The following is a 24,818-nucleotide window of genomic DNA, read 5'->3' as shown; positions in this document are numbered from 1 at the left end:
TTACCAACCACTCTGCCTCCAGGATTATCAAGGCCTGCCATAGGAGTGGCTGATAGGTACACATGTGTCTATATGTAAGTTAGGTATAGGGATACTACACCTAAGCAAAGAGTGATTACACTACCTTGCCCCAGCTGAGTGATCAGCCAGTTGTGTCATAATGGAAGGCCAGGCCAGGGGTGGAATAATACATGCTGCAGCCCCTGGTAGGCCTATGGTACACCTATGCCCTGGGTACCTAGGGTACACTGTACAGGGGCCAATAAGGTGATCCTATCCAAATGGGTTATGCACCTAAAGTACATAGTTCAATTTAGAGAGAGAACAGCAGGGCTGTGGGTCTGATTAGCAGGCCCACAGCCACATCTAAGTCGAAAACCAGTAAAGCAAAAAGTGGGGGTGAACATAGAAAGCAGACCCTACTCTCCTACACAACCCCCCCCCAAACTTAGGGACATTAAACTAACCTTGACCAGTTGAGTCTTCATGTTCTAAGTGGAAATATCTGGAGAGTCCATCTGCATTGGCATGGTCAGTCCCAGGTCTATGTTCCACTGTGAAGTCCATCCCCTGTAGGGAAATGGACCACCTAAGAAGTTTGGGATTTTCACCCTTCATCTGATTTAGCCACAAGAGGGGCTTATGGTCTGTCTGAATCTTGAAGTGAGTGCCAAACAAGTATGGCCTCAGCTTCTTCAGGGCCCAAACCACAGCAAAGGCCTCCCTCTCAATAGCTGACCAACGTTTCTCTCTAGGGGTCAGCCTTCTACTTATAAAAGCAATGGGCTGGTCTTGACCATCTATATTCAGTTGTGAAAGAACAGCTCCCACACCTAACTCAGAAGCATCTGTCTGGACAATGAACTCTTTGGAGTAGTCTGGACTTTTCAGAATAGGTGCACTGCACATGGCCTGCTTCAGGTCATCAAAGGCTTTTTGACAGCTTACTGTCCACTGAACTTTCTTTGGCATTTTCTTGGAGGTCAAGTCATTAAGTGGTGTCACAATGGACCCATAGTTCTTAACAAACTTTCTGTAGTACCCAGTCAGGCCCAAGAAAGCTCTGACCTGAGTCTGGGTAGTTGGAGGAGTCCAGTCCTTTATGGTCTGGATCTTGCTCTCCAGTGGTTGAACCTGACCCCCACCAACTAGGTGGCCCAGGTATACAACCTTGCTCTGCCCTATCTGGCACTTAGTGGCCTTGATAGTGAGGCCTGCCTTTTGCAGGGCCTCTAAAACATTCCTCAGGTGGACCAGGTGATCCTCCCAGGTGGAGCTAAAGACAGCAATATCATCAAGATAAGCTGCACAATAATCATCCAACCCAGTAAGGACTTGATTCACCAACCTTTGGAAAGTGGCAGGTGCATTCTTCAAACCAAAGGGCATTACCACAAATTGATAATGTCCTCCTGGGGTCGAGAAAGCAGTTTTGGCCTTTGCATTCTCAGCTAGTCTGATTTGCCAGTAGCCTGCTGTCAGGTCAAATGCGCTCAAAAACTTAGCAGCTGCCAGTCTGTCAATGAGCTCATCTGCCCTAGGTATTGGGTGGGCATCTGTCCTAGTGACAGCATTGAGACCTCTGTAATCCACTCAAAACCTCATCTCTCTCTTACCATCTTGGGTGTGAGGCTTTGGCACAAGGACTACAGGACTAGCCCAAGGGCTCTCTGAAGGTTCAATGACTCCCAGCTCCAACATCTTTTGTACCTCAACTTTTATGCAGTCCCTGACATGGTCAGGTTGCCTGTAGATTTTACTCTTCACAGGCAGACTGTCACCAGTGTCCACCTCATGGGTGCACCAGTTTGTCTGACTTGGGGTCAGAGAGAACATATGTCTGTAGGACTGCAGAACCTGCCTGCAGTCCTGTTGCTGATGGACAGTGAGGCTGTCAGAAAAGACCACACCATCAACTGAGCCATCATCAGGGTTCTGAGTCAACAGGTCTGGGAGAGGGTCACTCTCTTCCTCCTGTCCCTCATCTGTAGCCATGAGTAAGCCCATGTCTGCCCTGTCAACATATGCCTTCAATCTGTTGACATGAAGCACCCTGTGGGGGCTTCTGGGAGTCCCAAGGTCCACCAAGTAAGTGACTTCTCCCTTTTTCTCAACAATAGTGTGGGGTCCAGACCATTTGTCTTGGAGTGCTGCTGGGGCCACTGGCTCCAACACCCACACTTTCTGCCCTGGCTGGTAAACAGTCAGCACAGCCTTTTGGTCATGCCAAGCTTTTTGGAGTTCTTGGCTTGCCTCAAGGTTTTTAGAAGCCTTCTTCATATACTCTGCCATCCTGGAGCGGAGACCAAGTACATAATCCACTATGTCAAGTTTGGGTTGTCTGAGAGGTCTCTCCCATCCTTCCCTTACTAAACATAGGGGTCCTCTTACAGGATGCCCAAACAAAAGCTCAAAAGGGCTGTAGCCAACCCCCTTTTGTGGGACCTCTCTGTAAGCAAACAGAAGGCAGGGTAAAAGGATGTCCCATCTTCGCCTAAGCTTGTCTGGTAAACCTTTTATCGTTCCCTTTAGGGTCTTGTTGAATCTCTCAACAAGCCCATTGCACTGTGGGTGATAGGGTGTGGTGAACTTGTAGTTCACACCACACTCCTTCCACATTGCAGTCAAGTATCCTGACATGAAGTCGGCACCTCTGTCAGAAATGACCTCCTTTGGAAAGCCCACTCGGGAGAATACTCCAAGCAGGGCCCTTGCCACAACAGGAGCTGTTGTGGTCCTCAGGGGAATAGCTTCTGGATACCTGGTGGCATGGTCCACTTTCACCAGTATGAATCTGTGCCCAGATGCTGTTTGTGGGTCCATTGGTCCCACAATATCTATGCCCACTCTTTCAAAGGGAACCCCCACCACAGGGAGTGGTATGAGGGGGGCCTTTGTGGTGCTACCTGATTTGCCACTGGCTTGGCAGGTGACACAGGAGCGACAAAACTCCTTGGTATCTTCCGACATATGGGGCCAGTGAAAGTGAGGGACAAGCCTGTCCCAAGTCTTGTTCTGGCCTAAATGTCCTGCAAGGGGAATATCATGGGCCAAGGTAAGAAGGAAGCCTCTGAACTTCAGTGGTATGACCAACCTCCTGGACGCACCAGGCTTGGGGTCTCTAGCCTCTGAATACAGTAGCCCTTCATCCCAATACACTCTATGGGTACCTTGAGCATTCCCTGCAGCCTCAGCAGCAGCCAGCTGTCTGAGGGGTTTAAGAGAGGGGCAGTCTAATTGAGCCTGCCTCAGATCTGCCCTTGAAGGTCCCCCTGTCCCAAGAAACTCAACCTGATCAGGTTCAAGTTCTTCTAGGACAGTTCCTTCAGGGCTCTCAGAATCATCCTCCTGGGAGGGCTGATCCACCACCTGAGGCAGGGGGGAAGGCACAACCTTAACCCTACTGCTCTTTCTCTTGGGTTGTGACTGGTCCATAGTTTCAGGATCCAGCACTTGTTCAGAGGTGCACTTTTTGGCCTGTGAACTGGTCACAGCAAGGACATGTGCATCTATCCCCAGCATTTCTGCATGGGTCCTATACTCCACTTCAGACCAAACTGAAGTTTCAAGATCATTGCCCAGTAAACACTCTACAGGAAGGTCTGAACTAACAACAACTTTCTTGAGGCCAGTTACCCCTCCCCAGGAGAAGTTAATAATAGCCACACTATGGGAGGTAGTGGCATTGCTAGCGTTGGTCACTAGGTAATTCTCACCTAGTATGATCTGTCCAGGGTCCACAAAGGCAGGTGTCACCATTGTGACACTAGCCCCAGTGTCCCTGTAGGCCTGAGTCATTCTTTGGTTGATAAAAGGAGTCTGTCTGTACTTTCCCAGGTTACTGGGGCCTACAGTAGAGGACAAAGCTAAGTCCCCATCACAGATCAGAACAGCCTGAGTAGGTATTCTGACTAGGCCAGAATCCTACTCAGTTCCCAGGGTTAACCCTACTACACCCTTTTGCTGGGAACCACGACTTACAGCTGGACTAGGGGGTACAGTTGCCTTAGGGGCAATGGTGGCTGGGGGCTTATCCTTTTTGGTGCACTCACTAAACCAATGTGAGTTGGACTTACAATAGTTGCACCATGGTTTCTTTTGGCCATCTTTCTTTTTATCCTTTATGGGACCACCCTCCCCCTGAGCCTTTTGGGGGCCTGGTGAAGACTTCTGGTCTTTTTGTTTCTGATCATTACCCTTCTGGTCTGCCTTTTTCTGATCACCACCCTGGTTCTGGTTTTTCTGCTTAACTCTAGTCCTGACCCATCTATCTGCCTTCTTTACCAATTCTTGGGGAGAAGTCAGATCAGAATCAATCAGGTGTTGATGCAGTAGCTGGTTTTGACAGTTGTTAAGGATTTGCTCTCTCATGATCAAATTATACAATCCTGTATAGTCCTTAACCTTACTTCCCACTAGCCAGCCTTCCAGAGCCTTAGTGGCACAATCTACAAAGTCAGTCCAGTCCTGAGTCTGTGTCTTCTGGGTATCCCTGAACAACAACCTGTATTGTTCAGTGGTTAGGCCAAACCCATCAATTAGAGCACTCTTCAGGACAGTGTAATTGTCTGCATCCTCATTATTAACTGTGAGGAGCTTGTCTCTACCTTTCTCAGAGAAGGAGAGCCACAAGATAGCTGCCCACTGACTTTGGGGTACCTGCTGTACTTTGCAAGCTCTCTCCAAAGCAGTTATCCATTTGTGGATGTCATCCCCACACTTGTAGGGAGGGACAATCTTGCTCAGGTTTCTATTATCATAGTGCCTGTCTCTATCCTTAGGGATATTGCTGCCACCAGTGGGTTTTGACCCACTTAACTTTTGCTCTTTAGCCAGAGCAAGCTTCTCCTTGGCAAGGGCAAGTTCTTCCCTCTGAATCCTCAGATTAGCTTCCCTCATTCTGGCTTCATGCTCCTTTCTCTCAGGGGAAGTCATTCCCCTGTGAGAGGAAGCATTAGAGATGCTAGAAACATGGGAGTGGATGGATTCCCTTGAAGGGGATCTGTCCCTCCTGCTTCTCTGTGTAAGCCCACTTGGGGGTCTGTATGGGGGGACCCCATGCAAACACCCATGTAAGCTTAGGTTAGCCTGGCTAAGTCTTCCTACTTGGCCCTGGCTGTCTACCTCTTCATCTGAAGTCCCATCTGACTCATCTGTGGTGGGTAGACCCTCCTTTGTACCTAGGGTACTGGCCTGTGAGGCCCTAAGAGCATCATACTCCTCTAGGAGTTGCACTAGCTGAAGGAGGGTAGGGTTTGCACCCTGTTTTAACTTTCTGGAGGTACACAATTGTCTCATCTCCTGAAAAGTTAGGGTATCATATCTAGAGGGGGTCTTCTTCAGACCTGCCCCTCCTGAGAGAGCATCTACTTGATCTCCTCCCAGAGACATGATCTAGTTAGGGTGTGGTGTGTGCACCTACCTACACTAGTTGTTTCTACTAAACCTCTCTGGTAGTTGTAGTCAGGGTGTGTTACTTCCTTCAACCTACAATCACTAAGTCCAGTAGGACTTAAGTATTATAATCTATGTTATATGTACCTAGACAATATCTGTGTGATCTTTCAATTTAGTATCTCAAGATTACAATGGTATTACAACAGCAAGCTCAGATCCCAACCGCTGCTCACCAATGTGAGAAGTTGGCCTGATGTATGATGTCACTAGTTCTAGTGTACACCTTATATCAGTCCAAACAACCCTTATGGTGATTGGTTGTAAAGTCAACCTTATAGACCAGCTATCCTAGTGGTAGCATGGACAAGAGCAGTCTTAGGCCAAACTCTGAATGGCATGTGAAGCCAGCTGTGATACCATATATAATCCCTTGAATACCAAATGAAAGGACACCACAACAGATATATATATAAAATAAAGTGTATTTATTCTAGTCAAACCCTCAGCACTCTTTATGAGATTAGAGGTAAGTACAACACAGTCTTATTTACGCATACATTAAGTCACACAGGTAAGTAATACAGTTAGGCCCTAGGGGCCACGCAAACCATATACTAAAGAAGTGGTATAAGGACCACTGTCATGGAAATAGGATAGGCCTAGGCCTAGGGAATCGCTGGGGCTACACTACACTAGCAACAGTTAGGAAGTGGGAGGCCCACGGGATTCAGGTGCAGAGTGGAAACACTCACGCGTAATGTGTAAAAGTCGATAGAAATAGTAGTTGTTAGCAATTAACAGTTTAAGGACACTTCTGAAGCAGCTAGAGAGTCGAGACTCGGAAACTAGACCCTAGGATAGTCACTACCCTTGTGAGCACCGAAGTACCCAAGTTACCTAGCCCACGGACTGCGGGTGCATAGGTGTGAACTTGCGTCGGGTTTCGTCGTGGACTTCTATGGATGCCTGAAGGAAAGTTGCTGACAGGCAGTCAGTGAAGAGTGTCCGGTGGATCCCAAGGCTGGGATCAAGGAGAGAGGAGACCTGCAAGCAGAAGGGACAGAGTCAAGGTCACTAGCCAGTGACCACGTGGAACCAGGAAGGAACCAGGCGATGTCTGAAGATTGCAGGTGAAGGTGAAGCTTGTCGCTGCAGCCACGGGGACCAGGAGACGTCGAGGACAACCAGGACCAGGAGGCGAGCTGTCCCACGAAGGCTCTTGCTGTCGGCGGCGTCGAAGTCGAACTAGGACTCACCAAGCCTTGGCAAGCGGAACCCACGAAGAATGGAGGACTTGCTTCGGGTGCAGACCAGGAAGGTCTGGGGTGCTTCTCTTTTGCAAAGAAGCAGGAGCCAGTCTGGAGGAGCCAAACCAGCGGTGAAGATTTCAGGGTGCGTCGTCACAAAGGCTACTAGCCAACGGGCAAGCAACCGGACAGGCGCGGCAAGCAGGAAAATGCAGAAGGGCCCCACGCAGGACTCGTGGAGTGTGGGGGGCTGATCTTCGGTGCAGATGGTGCTTGGGGTTGGGGCTTCTCAATCCCCGGTGCACAACTTCGAGGGTGCCTCAGAAGCTGCGCTGGAAGATACTGGCTACTTTTCCCAGGTAGCCGGTCCCACGTCTCTTGTCGCCTCCACGGATCTCAGCTCGGCTGTGGATGTGGATCAGGGTCGGAGAAGTCTGGAAGTCAAGGCTCTGGTCGGGCTCTGCAGTCGGTCCCTCGTAGAACTTCAGCAAAGCAAAGGGTAGTCTCTTGATGGTGTCTGTTTGCACAGCGTAGCCACTCCTTGGCCACAAGGGAGATTCTTCAGTCTTCTTCTTTCGTCGAATGTCGAAGGTCCAGAGTTTCTGTTCAAGTTGCAGGTTCAGGATAATCTAATCTCCTGGGGCCCAGCTACCACTCTTATCCAAATCTGGGGGGCTGGGTTACCTGCTAGGTCACGCCTTATGGGTGGGACCTGGGAGGGGGGTGGTTACACCCCCTTCCCTTTGTCCAGTTTTGCGCCAGGACTGGGGCTGGAGTGCCCCAGCACCGGTTTGAACTGGACTATGCACGGGACACCTTGTATGCCCCAGGCATGTCTCATTCTTTTCATCCCTCCCTGCCCCAATACACTAAGGCCTGTCTGGGGTGGTGCTCGCACCTCCCAAGGCAGGAAACCTATTGTCCAAGCCTCCCGTGCTGGGATCACTCCCAGCAGCAGTAGGTCAGACTCGTGTCTGTGGCAGCAGCATCCATTTTGTGATGCTGGGGCTCTGGTTAACTTTAACCGGGTAAGTAGGTTACAACATGTCTTCTCCCTCTAGAAGGGAGGGATAATATCCTCATCCCCAGAAATGGGATGGGGGTATTATTCCAAAGTGTTAGACACCTTACACGACATGTTTTGATAGAGCCAAACCATAGTTACCATAACCGTTTAAGATTATAAGGCACTTTAAGAGTATATGGTAGGCTATATCATAGAACAGCTATAAGGACATGGTTCCGAAAGCTGCAGACAGGCCCAGCTCATGCTAGAGCACCATCTCACATGTTACCAAGCACTCTGCCTCCAGGATTGTCAAGGCCTGCCATAGGAGTGGCTGATAGGTACACATGTGTCTATATGTAAGTTAGGTATAGGGATACTACACCTAAGCAAAGAGTGATTACACTACCTTGCCCCAGCTGAGTGGTCAGCCAGTTGTGTCATAATGGAAGGCCAGGCCAGGGGTGGCATAATACATGCTGCAGCTCCTGGTAGGCCTAGGGTACACCTATGCCCTGGGTACCAAGGGTACACTGTACAGGGGCCAATAAGGTGATCCTATCCAAATGGGTTATGCACCTAAAGTACATAGTTCAATTTAGAGAGAGAACTGCAGGGCTGTGGGTCTGATTAGCAGGCCCACAGCCACATCTAAGTCGAAAACCAGTAAAGCAAAAGCAAAAAGTGGGGGTGAACATAGAAAGCAGACCCTACTCTCCTACACTCACTCTCTACTACTCACTCTCTACTACTCTCTACCACTCACTCTCTACTACTCTCTCTCAACTACTCACTCTCAACTACTCACTCTCTACTACTCTACAACTCACTCTCTACTACTCACTCGCTACTACTCTCTACTACTCACTCTCTACTACTCCCGCTCTACTACTCTCTACTACTCACTCTCTACTACTCTCTACTATTCACTCTCTACTACTCACTCTACTACTTTCTACTACTCTCTACCACTCACTCTCTACTACTCTACTACTCACTCTCTACCACTCTCTACTACTCACTCGCTACTACTCTCTACTACTCACTCTCTACTACACTCTCTACTACTCTCTCTCTACTACTCTCTACTACTACTCTCTACTACTACTCTCTACTATTCACTCTCTACTACTCACTCTCTACTTCTCTCTACTACTCACTCTACTACTCTCTGCTGCTCTCTAGCACTCACTCTCTACTACTCTACTACTCTCTCTCTACTACTCACTCTCTACTACTCACTCTCTACTACTCACTCTCTACTACTCACTCTACTACTCTCTACTACTCTCTCTCTACTACTCACTCTCTACTATTCACTCTCTACTATTCACTCTCTACTACTCACTCTCTACTACTCGCTCTCTACTACTAACTCTCCACTACTCACTCTCTACTACTCACTCTCTACTACTCTCTACTACTCTCTCTGCTACTCACTCTCTACTACTCACTCTCTACTACTCTACTACTCTCTACTACTCGCTCTACTACTCACTCTCTACTATTCTCTACTACTCACTCTACTACTCTCTCCTACTCTCTACCACTCACTCTCTACTACTCTACTACTCTCTCTCTACTACTCACTCTCTACTACTCACTCTCTACTACTCACTATACTACTCTATACTACTCACTCTGTTCTACTCTCTCTCTACTACTCTCTACTACTACTCTCTACTATTCACTCTCTACTACTCACTCTCTACTTCTCTCTACTACTCACTCTACTACTCTCTGCTGCTCTCTAGCACTCACTCTCTACTACTCTACTACTCTCTCTCTACTACTCACGCTCTAATACTCTCTCTCTACTACTCTCTACTACTCACTCTACTACTCTCTACTACTCACTCTCTACTACTCTCTCTCTACTACTTACTCTCTACTACTCACTCTCTACTACTCACTCTCTACTACTCACTCTCCACTACTCACTCTCTACTACTCGCTCTCTACTACTCTCTACTACTCACTCTCTACTACTCACTCTCTACTACTCTCTAATACTCTCTCTGCTACTCATTCTCTACTACTCACTCTCTACTACTCTCTACTACTCGCTCTACTACTCACTCTCTACTATTCTCTACTACTCACTCTACTACTCTCTCCTACTCTCTCCCACTCACTCTCTGCTACTTAACTACTCACTCTCTACTACTCTCTCTCTACTACTCACTCTCTACTACTCACTCTACTACTCTATACTACTCACTCAGTACTACTCTCTACTACTCACTCTGTACTACTCACTCTGTACTACTCACTCTCTACTACTCACTCTCTACTACTCTCTACTGCTCACTCTCCACTACTGATTCTCTACTACTCGCTCTCAACTACTCTCTACTACTCACTCTACTACTCACTCTCTACTACTCTCTCTACTACTCTCTCTACTAATCACTCTCTACTACTCACTCTCTACTACACACTCTCTACTACTTGCTCTCTGCTACTCGCTCTCTACTACTCTCTAGTACTCACTCTAATACTCTCTACTACTCTCTACTACACTTTCTCTACTACTCCACTACTCTCTACTACTCTCTCTCTACTACTCACTCTCTACTACTCACTCTCTACTCACTCTCTACTACTCACTCTCTACTACTCACTCTCTACTCACTCTCTACTGCTCACTCTCTACTACTCTCTCTACCACTCTCTACTACTCACTCTCTACTACTCTCTACTACTCACTCTCTACTACTCTCTCTCTACTACTCTCTACTACTCACTCTGCTACTCACTCTCTACTACTCTCTACTACTCACTCTCTACTACTCACTCTCTACTACTCTCTACTACTCACTCTCTACTACTCTCTACTACTTTCTACTACTCACTCTCTACTACTCACTACTACTCACTCTCTACTACTCTCTCTCTACTACTCACTCTCTACTATTCACTCTACTACTCTCTACTACTCACTCTACTACTCTCTACTACTCACTCTCTGATACTTTCTCTACTACTCTCTACTACTCTACTACTCACTCTCTACTCTCTATTACTCGCTCTCTACCTCTTTCTCTACTACTCTATACCTCTCTACCTCTACCTCTCTACCTCTACACCTCTACCTATACACCTCTACCTCTCTACCTCTCTGTACATGCACACATTTGCACATATATATATGCATATATATGTATATGCATTTATATATGTATGTGTATATATATATTTAAAAAACTGCACCACACACGCCTTTCTACCGATCACCAGCACTCACTACGAGTTTGCACGAGGCAACAGAAAAGCTTACCTGAGGGCCGAGATGGTGCCTTCTGGGAGTTGTGGTCTGCCGATGGAGACCACAAGAGGTCGTTCCAACATTTAATTGCCTTGCTGGGTTTCCACCAATGGAAACCAAATGGATCATTTAAAAAAGCGGCGGTGACAGTTTACAGTGTATAGGCATTTGAAAAAGACATTGTGTCGAAACGCGTCATGCCTGCTGTGCGGAATTAAAGGTGTTCTTCCTGGTCCCCTGTTGTGTTCCTTCGGTTTCTTTGGAGTTGTGAGAGGCCTTTTTGTGGACATTGTGCACGCCAGCCCTGGGCGTGCTGAAGGAACCCGTCTCGCATGTGGCCCGAGCAACAAGGGTATAGGCTGCGCTTCGTGCAGTCATTTTTTCTTTTAACCAAGGGATTGGTATGCTGTGGCCCCCGCATCCAGGACCAGCTGAGTTTCGCTGTAGATTTCAGTCCGTGACTGCACGGAAGGAGCAAGCTCACTGGAGTCTAATCCTCGATCCGGCGATATCCTGGAATCATGCGATGAGACGTCGATGGGGGCCGGGGAGAGAACCTTTGAACTGCAGGGACATTGAGACAATTTTTTAAAAAACTGCACCACACACGCCTTTCTACCGATCACCAGCACTCACTACGAGTTTGCACGAGGCAACAGAAAAGCTTACCTGAGGGCCGAGATGGTGCCTTCTGGGAGTTGTGGTCTGCCGATGGAGACCACAAGAGGGCGTTACAACATTTAATTGCCTTGCTGGGTTTCCACCAATGGAAACCAAATGGATCATTTAAAAAAGCGGCGGTGACAGTTTACAGTGGATAGGCATTTGAAAAAGACATTGTGTCGAAACGCGTCATGCCTGCTGTGCGGAATTAAAGGTGTTCTTCCTGGTCCCCTGTTGTGTTCCTTCGGTTTCTTTGGAGTAGTGAGAGGCCTTTTTGTGGGTATATATATATATATATATATATATATATATATACATATATAAACATATAATCTGCATATCTATATAAATATAAATTCATGCAAACATATACATATACATATATGCATACATATGCATGGTATGTATATGAAATTTTGAAAAACACTAATAAAAGCAAAGCTAAAAAGCCACCTAATTATAAACAGAATTGCTTTAACTTAAAAGAGGGCGAGACCTATTGCATTTTCAATGCTTGTTTACTTTGGTTCCATCAAGAAGGCATTCAAATGTGACACATTTGCCATAAATTCTGAATGGTAGCACTCTAGTTCCTCATTAGATCACTGTAGCAAAGCTACTGCTCACCATGGAAGTCTGCTGCTGGTATTCAAAGTGCATGTTTCAGTCTGCATGTCAGAACTTTTTTAATGAAATAGAAGAGGATTTGAGAAGTCAAAATGTGCCCTAAGTTTTCTTTCTGCAGCACTAATCATAATTTCTATGGCAAAATGAACCCCCTCATTTTGTTCCTTTGCAAATTAAATGTTTTAAATGTTACCACTTTATTCCAATCAAGATGGCTTCAGGTGTGCCATACCTTTGTCATAAGTAAGACTGTTAGCGCTCTAGTTGTTCTTTAAAACACTCTGGGATTTCTGTCATTGGGCTATACTTGGGCTACATCTCGGTGATATTTGTGCTACATTTGGGCTCTTTTGTCTCTGGTGGCCATCTTGGGAACTGTTGTAACTTCCTCCCTTGGTATGTTCCACCCACCCCTCCCCTTTTCCCCACAATGGTACAGTCGTGGAATGTTGGTGTGAAGTCTACCTTGGAATGTTGATGAGAGACTTGTGTAGTGCTATGCTGTAACTGACAAGCTGAAGATGCGTCTATGGTTTTAACCAATAAAGAAGTAAACCTTTCAACTAACCTGCGTGAATACTTACTACATTTTGGCGACGAGTTACAAGGGATGCTGTGACAGGGACGGCGGCGCATTTTCCCCTGTAGTCATTAAGCTTGCAGTTGGTAATTGTGAAGACACTACGGCATCTGAAGTAAGAGGACTGGTCTCGACATCGGTTGTCAGCGGACTATCTGACCAGCACCTGTGAGGCAGTTCATGTCAGTAAAAAGCATTCTGTAAGGGTGTCTAAGTGGTTCGGTACATGAAGAACTGAAGGTTGCTCACCAGTATAGGAGAGCGAGCAGACCCTTATGTTGAGCGTGTGAGGTGGACTTTCAGCCGGAACAACGGTGAGCCTATGGTGGATAAGACGAAAAACGGAATGATGGTGGTACCCGTGTGAGCGCATGGCTTAGCGCTAAGTGGTCTCCTGTCACACCTAGTCTGTGAAGTAAAGTCACCTTGAAGCAGATCTGAGGGTGAGCGTGTGGACGCGACAGCAGACTACTAGTATTTGAGGCGGCCGGCGGCAGGGTCTACTATTTGAACAACGCACATATCCCAGGCATATTTAGAGGAGGTGCATCGGGACACAGCTGTTGGTGAAAGTCGTGGTTAGTGCTTCCGGAGAGGACGGGGGGTTCTTACCTCGTCAGGAACGGTGTGCACATCTTTACCAGGTGAGGCGGCTGCGATCCTTGGTGAGGCGTTTCCTGGCAGCGGTGGAGTCGTCGGCGGCTGTTCCCCGTGTGGTGTTTCCTGTCAGCGGCGCACATCCTTCCAAGAGTGAGGCGGCTACGAACATTGGTGAGGCGTTTCCTGGCAGCGGTGGAGGCGTCGTTCTTCGCGTAGCAGGCCAACCAGAAGACGGAGGACGTGGTGATTCATCGGTGGGGAACACAGTCAAAGAAACAGGACTGTCAACGCACTGAGGTTGAATTTTTCATTTTTCTCAGCTGTGGGACAGTTGAGTAAGACTTCCGCCGATGTAAGCTATCAGTTCATTCTGGTGATTTTCAATAGCATGACTGAAGGAGAATAGTTTATATATATTTTATTTTTTTAAACAATAGCAAGGTGCTCTTCCATAGTATATTTAAGAGTAAAGTGATGTCAGTAAAGTAAGGATGTATTTGGAGAGTTAAGTGTCACCTGGTGTTTAATACTACAGGTTTGCTGATAAGTCAGAGGTATTTTGATTTCATAGGCCTCCATTGTGCATTCTGGGAGACATGGCGGGAGCAGGAATGAACGTAAAGAGGTGTGGTGTGATCCATACCTACATGACGCACAGCAATCACGCTCAACAGAGTTTCAAAAAAGTAATTTTTCTTTTACTCAACAATTATTGATAAAGTAATATCAATGTTTAGTTTCCTTAGTAAAACACATAGTTTATACACGTATTTCTTAGACATACGTAATAGATACAACAGAATTCATATGTTTAAATGTCTCATAAACAAGTGCTGTACATTAACCAATATAATTTCTTCTGTTTGAAAATTCATCAAATTTTTTAACATCTATCCCAATGCATTTCGGGTTATTAGCCCTTCTTCAGGGGATTCAGTTCGTGTGCTGCAATCAACAGTTCCGCATTTGTGACACTACAAAAAATTGAAACAATATTGCTTAATTCACATATATATTGTTAGGATTTGCACTCTTAACTGACGGTGTGTTCACGAGCTGAAGGCCCAGTGTATTAATAAAGAAACGAAAAGAAAATGAGGGAAATGTGTGCCTGTGGAAAGGATATGTCGATAGTCAAGTCGACGTAAACCTTATTTAAAAATCCTACTAGAGGTGAACACCCCAGAGTGGAGAACAGACCCCATAGCGGATTTGCCTATAAGTAAACACCAAAAATGTTTGTTTAACGTACTCACTGTCACGGGTCCAATAGAGTTTCTATGCAACGTTATCATAGAGTGACCCTCGACTATAGAGAAAATGGAGGAATCATATTAGTGCTTGTACGACTGCGTGTCAACACTAGTTGTCAGGGGGAAAAAGAATAAAGGCTTACCCGGGCTGTGGGAGCAGGAATGAGTCAGCCTCCTCCATTTTTGAATGATCTAGGTGAACCAGAAATCCCTTGGAAGAGATGGGAGGGAATTTTTAAATCATATTTGATTGCAATAGGAGGAGGAAACTTTTCAAACATACGTAAGCAGCATATTTTATTGCACAACTTGGGCATACAAGGGAGAAAAGTGTATGAGGATGTGACAGGGAGGTCGGTTGAGGATGATCCCTTGGAGGAAGAGGAAGGTGTGGATGTATATGAGTATACATTGAGGAAGTTGGAGGCGCACTTCAAAGTAAAAATAAATGTGGTCCTGGAGAGACACAAGTTTTTCAAGCGTAATCAAAAGAGAGAGGAGAAGGTGTCCTCATATGTGGCTGTGTTGAGGGGGATGGCGGCCACGTGTGAGTTTGGTGCACTCACTGACTCCCTTATAAGGGACCAATTGGTGAGATGCACAAATGACGAAAAAGTGCAAGAAGAGCTTCTCACAAGGAATCCAGATTTAGAGGAGGCCATTAACATAGCAAAGGGTTTAGAGCACACTGCACTGTGTATGAGAGAGATGAAAATTGGTGGTGCAGTGAAAGACAAGGTGGAATGCAAGGAGGGAACCAACAGTGAGGCGGTGTGTATAGTGAATGAGAAAAAAAAGGATGAGTCAAACAAGAAAACAAGTACTCTACAATGTTATAGATGTGGCAGTCACAACCATTTGGCGAATAATTGGAAGTGTCCCGCAAGAAGTATTGTTTGTAGAAAATGCAATAAGACGGGGCATTATTCGAAAGTTTGTAATGTTTTTATGCCTAAAGTACACATGATTGAGCAACATGAGGAAGGAGAGGTCAGTGATAGGAACTTCATTTTTCAAATAGATGAGGAGGACACGGAAAAAAATACAGGGTATCCTAAGTGTGAAATCAAGTTAGATGACGAATGTTTTGAAGTATATGCGGATTCCTGTTCGCCTTTCACACTGGTGGATAGGAAAGTATTTGAGGAGAAATTTGCAAAACATAACATTATGATAGAGAAAGCTGACATTGCTCCGTTGGGGTACAACAAAGTGCCCATACCCTTAGAAGGCATGGTAAGAATGAGGATTTCTTTCAAAGACAGACACACGGTGGGGAAGGTGTATATTTCAAAAGAGGGGTCATGCTTGCTGGGATGGAAGCATCAGAAGGAGCTGGGCATAAAGCTTGATCCCAATAACAGTGAACAGGTCCTACTCATGGAAACCCCAGGGGCTGGAGCCACGCTAATTGAGGGTTACCCGGAGGTTTTCAATGAGGATTTAGGATTACTTAAGAATTACATGCACAAAATTGTACTAAAAGAGGGGGCAAGGCCAGTCATTCACAGAACAAGGTCAGTACCCTTATTGATGAGGGAACCATTAAAGTTGGAGTTAGAGAAGCTAGTGAGGCAAGGGGTGATACAAGAAATCGAGAGCTCAGCGTGGTTGGCACCCATTGTGATCACGACTAAGGATGGGGGAAAGAGCATTAGGCTCTGTGTGGATTTGAGAGCACTCAACGGAAACATTGAGGTAGACAGACACCCTTTGCCAAGAATTAATGAGATGTTGAGCACCTTGCAAGGTGCTAAGGTGTTTAGTGTCCTTGACCTATCGTCAGCATACTATCAGGTGAAATTACACCCTGAGTCACAACCCCTTACGGCTTTCACTACCCCTTTCGGCAACTACAAGTTCTTAAGAATGCCTTTTGGACTAGCCTCGGCAGCCTCAGCCTTCCAGAGAGCCATGCAGCATGTTCTCAAAGATTGCAAAAAAACAATGTGCTTCCAAGATGACATTCTAATATATGGCATGAGCGAAGAGGAACATAAGGTCAATGCAGAGAGGGTGTTGGAAAGGTTGAAAGAAGTAGGGTTTACGACTAAAGAGAGTAAGTGCAAGGTAGGGGTAACCTCTGTAGAGTATTTGGGGCACATAATCTCGGAAGAGGGAATCAAACCTAAACATAGCCTAGTAGAAGCTGTGATGAAAGCACCCACACCCACTAGCAAGGAAGAAGTGCTGTCATTCCTTGGCCTGGCGGAGTACATGGCAAAGTTCATAAGGAATTTTGCTATGATGGCTCAACCCTTAAGGGAAATGCTAAAGAAAAAATGTGATTTCACTTGGGGAAAAGAACAGGAAGAGGCAACAGAACATATAAAAGAAGCAATTTCCAAGGCACCATACATAGGCAATTTTGATGTCAATAAAGATACCATAATCACCACGGATGCCAGTAGCAAAGGGATTGGGGCAATGTTATCACAGAGTACGAAGGATGGTACAAATGTGGTTGCGTTTGCTTCAAGAACTCTGTCAGCAGCCGAATCTAATTACTCCACGATAGAGAAAGAGGCTTTGGCTGTGTACTGGGCGATCCGACACTTCAATTTCTATGTGTGGGGCATGCCGTTCTCTGTACACACGGACCACAAACCCTTAGTGGGGTTATTTGGAAAAAAAGAATTGGAAAATCTTACTCCCCGTATTGCTAAATGGATACTGGGCTTACAAAGCTTCAATTTTAAAGTGGGTTATCTACCTGGTCACCAAAACAAGGTGGCAGACTTTCTGTCTAGATCACCATTAGAGGATGGTGCGGAATCAGAAACTGAGAAAAAAAAGGTGATGGAGATCAAGATACCTGCAGTGACTAAAGAAGTATGGGATGTGCATTCAGAACAGGATGCCAATCTGGTGGAAGTGAGAAGGAGGGTTACTGAAGGGTGGCCCAATAAGTGCAAGGATTTGGCGGAAGACATCCAGCCGTACTGGAATGTACGCAATGATTTGTCTATAGAAGGGAAATTCGTTCTCAAGTCAGGAAAGATAGTACCCCCGGAGGGGTTGAGATCAAAGATAATTGATCTCACCCATGAGGGGCACATGGGCAGGAGTATGTGTAAAGCACGCTTAAGAGCCGTTTACTGGTTCCCAGGGATGGATCAACTCATGGAGGACAAAGTGAAGGATTGCTATTCATGCAGTATTAGTGACAAATCCAGAAGCATAAGACATGCACCGCTTATACCGGTGGAAGTCCCCATGGTCCCATGGGACAAACTAGGATTGGACATTACAGGGCCCATCAGGTCCGTTGGACCTCAGGACAGGTACCTATTAGTTTTAATTGACTATTTCTCAAATTGGATAACGTGCAAGTTTGTGAACTCAATAAATACCAAGACACTTATAGAGTTCATGAGCGAAATATTCTCGAGGGAAGGCATTCCTTCCACCTTGGTTACTGACAACGGGGTGCAGTTTGTGTCGGAGGAAATGAGGGAGTTCCTCAAAGACATGTCCATATCACATGTACGTACACCCCTATATTGTCCAAGAGCCAATGGGAAGGTGGAGAGGGCAAATAGGATGATGAAGGAGTGCATACAACTGGCTAAAAAGTCAGGGTTAGCTGTTGAGCCGGCTATTAGGGATATGCTATGGGCATACCACACAACACCTAGTCTGTCAACGGGACAGTCACCCTTTGAACTATTGAGGGGAAGGAAGGCAGGCACAAAGTTGTCCCCAAACTGGTTGGGTCCGAAGGAGAGGGTATTGGTCAACTTGAGTGAATTCAAAGCTAGGACTGATACTCGGCAGAGGAAGTACCAGGAATGGTATAATAGGAGGTGGGGGACACAGGAGAAATCCCTCAGTCCAGGGCAAAGTGTGTACATCAGGAAACCCGATATACAGGGTGGTAGTGGAGGCAAATACTACCCTCCGGGTAGAATAAAGGAGGTCAAAAGGAACGTGGTTATTATGGAGGATGGTAAGAAATGGAGTATGGACAGGGTGGCAGGGGACGACAACGGGGGTATCCACAAAGAGGATGACAGAGGTCAAGGACAAGGTGCTGGGGTGGTTAAGACTCAAATCAGGAGAGGGTATCGCCAAAGATACACTCCATGCTGGCACAAGGATTTTAGTATGAGAGACCAAAGTCAAGCAGGATGTTCTTATACTTAGGCTCACACCACTCTTAGAGTACCCAGTTAGGGGTTCAGTTTTTGCCTACCTCTGTAGGCATTATCTCTTCCTTGTTTTTCCATTGATGGTCTGTTAGGGAAGGAAGATGTGTTGTAACTTCCTCCCTTGGTATGTTCCACCCACCCCTCCCCTTTTCCCCACAATGGTACAGTCGTGGAATGTTGGTGTGAAGTCTACCTTGGAATGTTGATGAGAGACTTGTGTAGTGCTATGCTGTAACTGACAAGCTGAAGATGCGTCTATGGTTTTAACCAATAAAGAAGTAAACCTTTCAACTAACCTGCGTGAATACTTACTACAGGAACCTTGTTATGAAGATTCCTAATTTCCTCATTTACTGCAGTCTCCTCAGTAGGCATACTGTCAGTTTTTTACTTTGATTCAATGAAGAAGGCATTCAAATGTGTCACACATTTGCCATACATTCAGAATGTTAGCACTCTAGTCGCTCATTAGTTCACTGTAGTAAAGCTACTGCTCACCAGGGAAGTCTGCTGCTGGTATTGAAAGTGCATGTTTCAGTCTGCATGTCAGAATTTTTTAATGAAATAGAAGAGGATTTGTGAAGTCACTCAAAATGTGCCCTAATTTTTCTTTCTGCAGCACTAATCATACATTCTATGGCAAAATGAACCCTCTCATTTTGTTCCTTTTTAAATTAAATGTTTTAAATGTTACCACTTTATTCCAATCAAGATGGCTTCAGGTGTGCCATACCTTTGTCATAAGTAAGACTGTTAGCGCTCTAGTTGTTCTTTGGAACACTCTGGGAAGCTGCAGTAGAACACAAAGGAATCAACTGACAGTCTCTGCCCTTGTTGGATGTACATGTTTTACTGAGAATGTCAGACTTCATTCTCACATGACTGAGAAAGATAATGTGAATTTACAGAAAATATGCTCTCAGTTTAGCTTATAGATCACCTTCCAAACCTCTGTGGGAAAAGCATGTGAAAATAGTTTTCTCTCAAACATGATTCATGATATCCCAGCAGAAGGCTTTTTCACATGGTAAAATCACCTTAGAACATACCACAATTCCTAAAATGAGTATGGTACCATCAACAAATGATTTATAATGTAACTAAAGTCTTAAAACCTTCTATTAACTGCAATGCTTTTTAATGAGGTGTTATCATGTATATTGGTCCCAAGATGGCTGCCAACACTGCTTGGATGAAGTGCTGACAGCCAATCAGATCTCACAATGAGATGTGTGGTTAGGCTCCGCCCAGATATGTATATGATTTTACTTTTAACTTTCACAGGAACTACTGAACGGATTTACACCAGACCTGCAAAAGGCACTTCCTTGACCTTATGGCTACCTCTCTGCCAAATTCCACGTAATTCTGTTCAGCCGTTCGGGCTGTAGCTGCGTCTAAAGGTCCTATGGAAAAATGCATGGGGAAAACGCGTTTTGGGACCCCCCTTTTTCTCGGAGCCCGCTTGATGAATCACCCCGAGACTTTCAGGGTAGGAGCTGAACAGAGCGCCCCATTAGTTTTGAAAATTTCGTGAGGATTCGTCAACCGGCGCCAAAGTTATTCAAAATAGAATTTTGAGATTTCCTATGGAAACTAGGTTGTAACTATAACTATCTACTGGCGACCGCCAGTAGATAATATATATATATATATGTATATATATATAAATATATTCAGTTAAAAAACCATAGGTTTCACACATGTTATAGTTAGCTGGACATTTCACTCGTAAAAAACCAATGAAATTCCCCCGTTATAGTTAGTGCAGGCAACTATAACTCACGCGACCGCAATCCTCTGCTGATGACGTCAGATATTACATCACTGTATTTAGATACTTATTTACCCATGTCTTCTTCCATTAATCTTTAGCTATACATATATTACAAATATTTATTTTTCATAAAGACACATATGTCACGCGTGAGGTAAGTAACTTGTTTTCTTCTCCCTGTCGGCATTGGTCGCCCAATCTGGTCTAGAGTACCCAAACAAAACTCTATAAAACTTTTCAAAAGTTTACAAACTTTACAGTTACCAATGCTTGTTGACTAAAAAGCTAAGACTGACGTTTTACTTAAAAATCTATATCTCTGGAACTCTCCAGTGAATTTTGTTCATTTTGATGTCTAAAAATTCATAAAAATATAAACTTATGTTTATAAAATGGTGTTTGATTCCTTTCGTGTTGTGTGACTCTTATTCTGTTTTTTGATGTGTCTAAGTGCTTTACATTAGTTCCTTTGTTTAAGACTTGCTGCTCGAAGCCACAGCTACCCAGAGTTGAGCAGAAGGTTTTACAAACAAGCCTGACTAGACCCAAGACAGTTTCATAAATGTATTACACAGTGAGGTCACACAACCACACCATATAATACATCTCGGAGCCTGGCTTCCTTATGGACTGTAGCCCTAGACCTCCACAGTTTTCAAAGAGGGGGACAGAGAGGGATGAGGGAGCAAATGAGGATTGGAGGGGGTGGAGTAGAAGATAACAAAAAAAACAGCTGAGCAGAATGGGGAGGGGTGGGAGAAGATTAAGAGGGGCTGGCGGAAGGAACAGAGAGTGAAAAACGGTTGCCAAACCGTTTTTTTCCGTGAGGATGTAGCCCAGAGATTGCCACACCCCTAGGGTGGGCTACCAAACTCCCTACACCAAAGGAGGGATTGACACAACTTGAAAGTGGGCAGAATAGTGCACTCTGGGATTGCTAAAATGTCACACAGTGGAACATTGAGAAGGCAGTGTGGGGATGTGAGGCATTAAGGAACACCCATGGTAGAGAGCAAGAAACTACTTGAACACTTATGGAATTGTGAAAGAAAAAGGAAAAAAACAGTTCCCTCATTGAAAGCAGTGAAAGAATGCAATTCACCCCGTTAGAAGCACTGTAAACCAGCTACGGTCCAGGGGATGGACACACACAAGAAGAGTAAGGGACTCTAATAAACAAACATGCAAACCAGATAGAGAAGTAAGCCAACTCATCATTAGTAATGGGCTAACTTAACTTCCTCTCTAAGTATTTGTGATTGTGGAAAATATACATTTTTTTTCGACAACAAACAGCTAAAGCTGTCAGTAGGAGAGGCCAAAAAACTACTTAATGAGCCTTTGTTAGGAAAAATTAAGTCTCTGCATTAGTATTGTAGGCATAATGAAAATTTGACCAGTAATGGCTTAATATATTTCAAAGAGAAATGAACTGCTCAACAAGAGATCTCAATTATGCATTGGGTCACTCAACCATATTTCGCTAGCCTCTCTAAAGGTTCGAAACCCATTAGCTGTTTTTCTGGGTTTGAGATGTGCCATTCATGAAACTGGTTGCGCAAATCCCTGTTCGCCGTTGGCTGTCACAGCATATCACAATTATTATCCAAGGTGTTTCTGAAGCTCTTCGGACAAGTACTATGAAAAATATTTAAATGTGTACAGTTTATTTTATGCAGAATGATAATTTCATAACTATAATGACAAACGGGTTACACCAAAACATTTGCGTGTGGCAGACAATGTGTGCCCTCACCAACTGGCTTCGACCCATGCTGGGTACGATCAAACACTTCTCCTTATAAGCTCCTTGAGAATTACTTAAAACTGAATTGTGCCGATACTCCCGCTGCTTCTAGGTTGATATACAACGATTACCAGTAAAGAGAAAAGTACATCATAGTAATACTTGAAAAACGCAGTTAAGATATAGTAATGGCGGTGTTCTTCCTGGTGAGGAGAACCCAATCAGAAATAGTACATGTGCGGCATTATCACTTGCAAAAGAAGGTGCAAATGAACCTTGTGGGGAACAGCAGGATTATGACTTCCCGGGTGAGACAACAGACTACCACTCTCAGATATTGGTTTTGTTTGCTATTGGGTCATTAATTAAACTAAATGGTTAGGTAGCGCTTACTAAAAAGCCGAGTGAAGCCACAAGCAGTGAAAATTATTCAGCAGAAACGTATAGAAAATGGTCTTGCACCGTGATCGCCCTCCTCCTTCTCCGGGAACTCATCTATAAAAGATAATCAGAGAGGTCCCACAGAGTTTCCACAGGGCAGGTAGGGTTGTAGTTTGTGTTTTTTAAAGAATTATTTTATTTTCTAAATCACAGTGGAGGCCTTAACGGGAGTCATGGCTTTGTAATCCTTCTGAAGTAGTAGTCCATGAAAGGGAAAATTTACCACAAAGAGAGAAATATGCATGTATATTAGAGATCGTCACATTTCGTAGTCAATGTGGTGATTTACATTATTACAGTTTACAAAGTGCTCTGTTAGTCTTTAAAGTGTGGTCAGAAGATGGGTACATACATAGGCGTGTTCAGATCTGCATCTGTGGTCAGCGGCTAAAACAGGTATCCATGCTGAGCTGAATTAATGGTTTCCACCCACAGATTACATTCCACTGGGTGTGGGGGTACGTGGGAAGTGAAACAAGTAGGTGGATGCTACCATGGCTGCATGAAAAGTACTTGGGGCGAGCCATAATCTTTAAAGTAGGGGGTTCCAGCTTAGATCCAGAAGGCCAGTCCACACCTGATTTTGAAAATAACCAACAATTTAGGAAATATATTCCATTTAAATTAATTGAATCTACAGTTATCTTAAATGCATGTCCTGAAATGTGGCCTGGATCCAGGACTCCTGGACCTACGTTGGGCATCCTGATTTAAGGGGAAGCCAAAGCCTTGGTGATGCAGGAGTATGGTTACTTGACCTGTGAGGCAAGAGACTGCAGGTCTGAGATATCAATACTATTTGCTGTAGCGGCCATTACTTAAACGAAAAGTTTATGTATAGCTAATTTAAAAAACATGGAAGAACGGGAATAAATACAAATGAATTAATAAAAGTTGAATGCCCTTCTCAGTCCACAAAGCCATTGTTTTGTAGAGATGAAAACCTTTGCTTTACCTGCCTTCCCAGTGCCATTTACTTCAAAGTCAAACTACACCAGCCATGTCCACCAACTTCAGGAAATACACCAACCATGTCTCATTACAGTCTGCAATTTCAACAATAAAATAGACTGTTCAATGGCAGGGATCTGTCTCGGCTTCATGGCTCAGCACCTCTGAGCCCTGTCCCCTCTCCTGTGCAAGCAGCTTGCTGAGAGCAGTGTAAACAGTCCTTTTACACCAGGCCTGTCCAAACAGCAGTGAAAACAAGGCGAGGCCCGCACACCAGTGCCCGCATAAAGCAAACAAGCTGTCAGAGCTCTTATGCCTGAAAACTCACTGATCCCTCTGACCGCATAGCACTTAAACAACCTCCACTTCTACTAAATACTTTGGGCAAAAATAGAAATTTCAAAGGCAATGGACAACCCCAATAATCATCTCATCATAGCGATGATAGCCATGAGGCGGTGGACCACCTGCCTCCCAATAAGGAAAACCCACCCTTTTTTGTTTGTAAGAGTAGAGGCCGCCGTTTATTGGCTTACAAGCGATCCTTTCAATGGGCTCTGCTTTCTATTTAAATAAAAGATAGCTTTGTGGAATTTCCTTCCCGTGAACTTTCCTTGCAAGGCACACCCTTCTCTACCGACCACTGTCTTGGTGCCATTAAACGCTTCATCCAGTACCAGGTGGCCATGGCTATGTGACGCTACGATAGCTATGCCCAATTATTCATGACAAACAAAACAGACTGTGGTCATAGTCTATACACAAATTCATATGCCTTCTATTACTCAGGCATGCTTGGTGTACGTCCACTTCCTGTAGCCGTGCCTCATTCAATCAGGCACATCGAGTGACCCTTCACTTCTTGTTCCTATGCTTCAGCAGTCTCAATTGTGCACCAGACATGCTTCTTTAACACGCCCCTCTAGCTGGCAGAAGTATTTCCCTAGCTTGGGGCAGCCCTGCCCCTCCTTCCCTCTTTTAAAATGTGAGGTGGTCTCCCCCAGTGGACCCCGCTAATACCCTGGCCCTTTGATCTCCCCTGTGGGGAAGTGCCAGGGGCAAAAACTGCAGCTTTGCAAACTGGCAGAAAGCATCTGAACACCTCATTTA

General features: G+C 45.1%; 1 protein-coding gene across 1 annotated transcript in view; it reads left to right on the top strand.

Moving 5' to 3' along the window:
* The window catches only part of ZNF541 (zinc finger protein 541), a 1,112,036-nt gene that overhangs the window by 610,345 nt on the left and 476,873 nt on the right, over positions 1-24,818 (top strand). The gene's annotated exons all lie outside the window — the stretch shown is intronic.

The sequence above is a fragment of the Triturus cristatus genome, chromosome 9 (assembly GCF_964204655.1).
Source record: "Triturus cristatus chromosome 9, aTriCri1.1, whole genome shotgun sequence".
Lineage (NCBI taxonomy): Eukaryota > Metazoa > Chordata > Amphibia > Caudata > Salamandridae > Triturus > Triturus cristatus.
The sequence above is the reverse complement of the archived record's forward strand: the minus strand, read 5'-3'. Positions and strand labels throughout refer to the sequence as shown.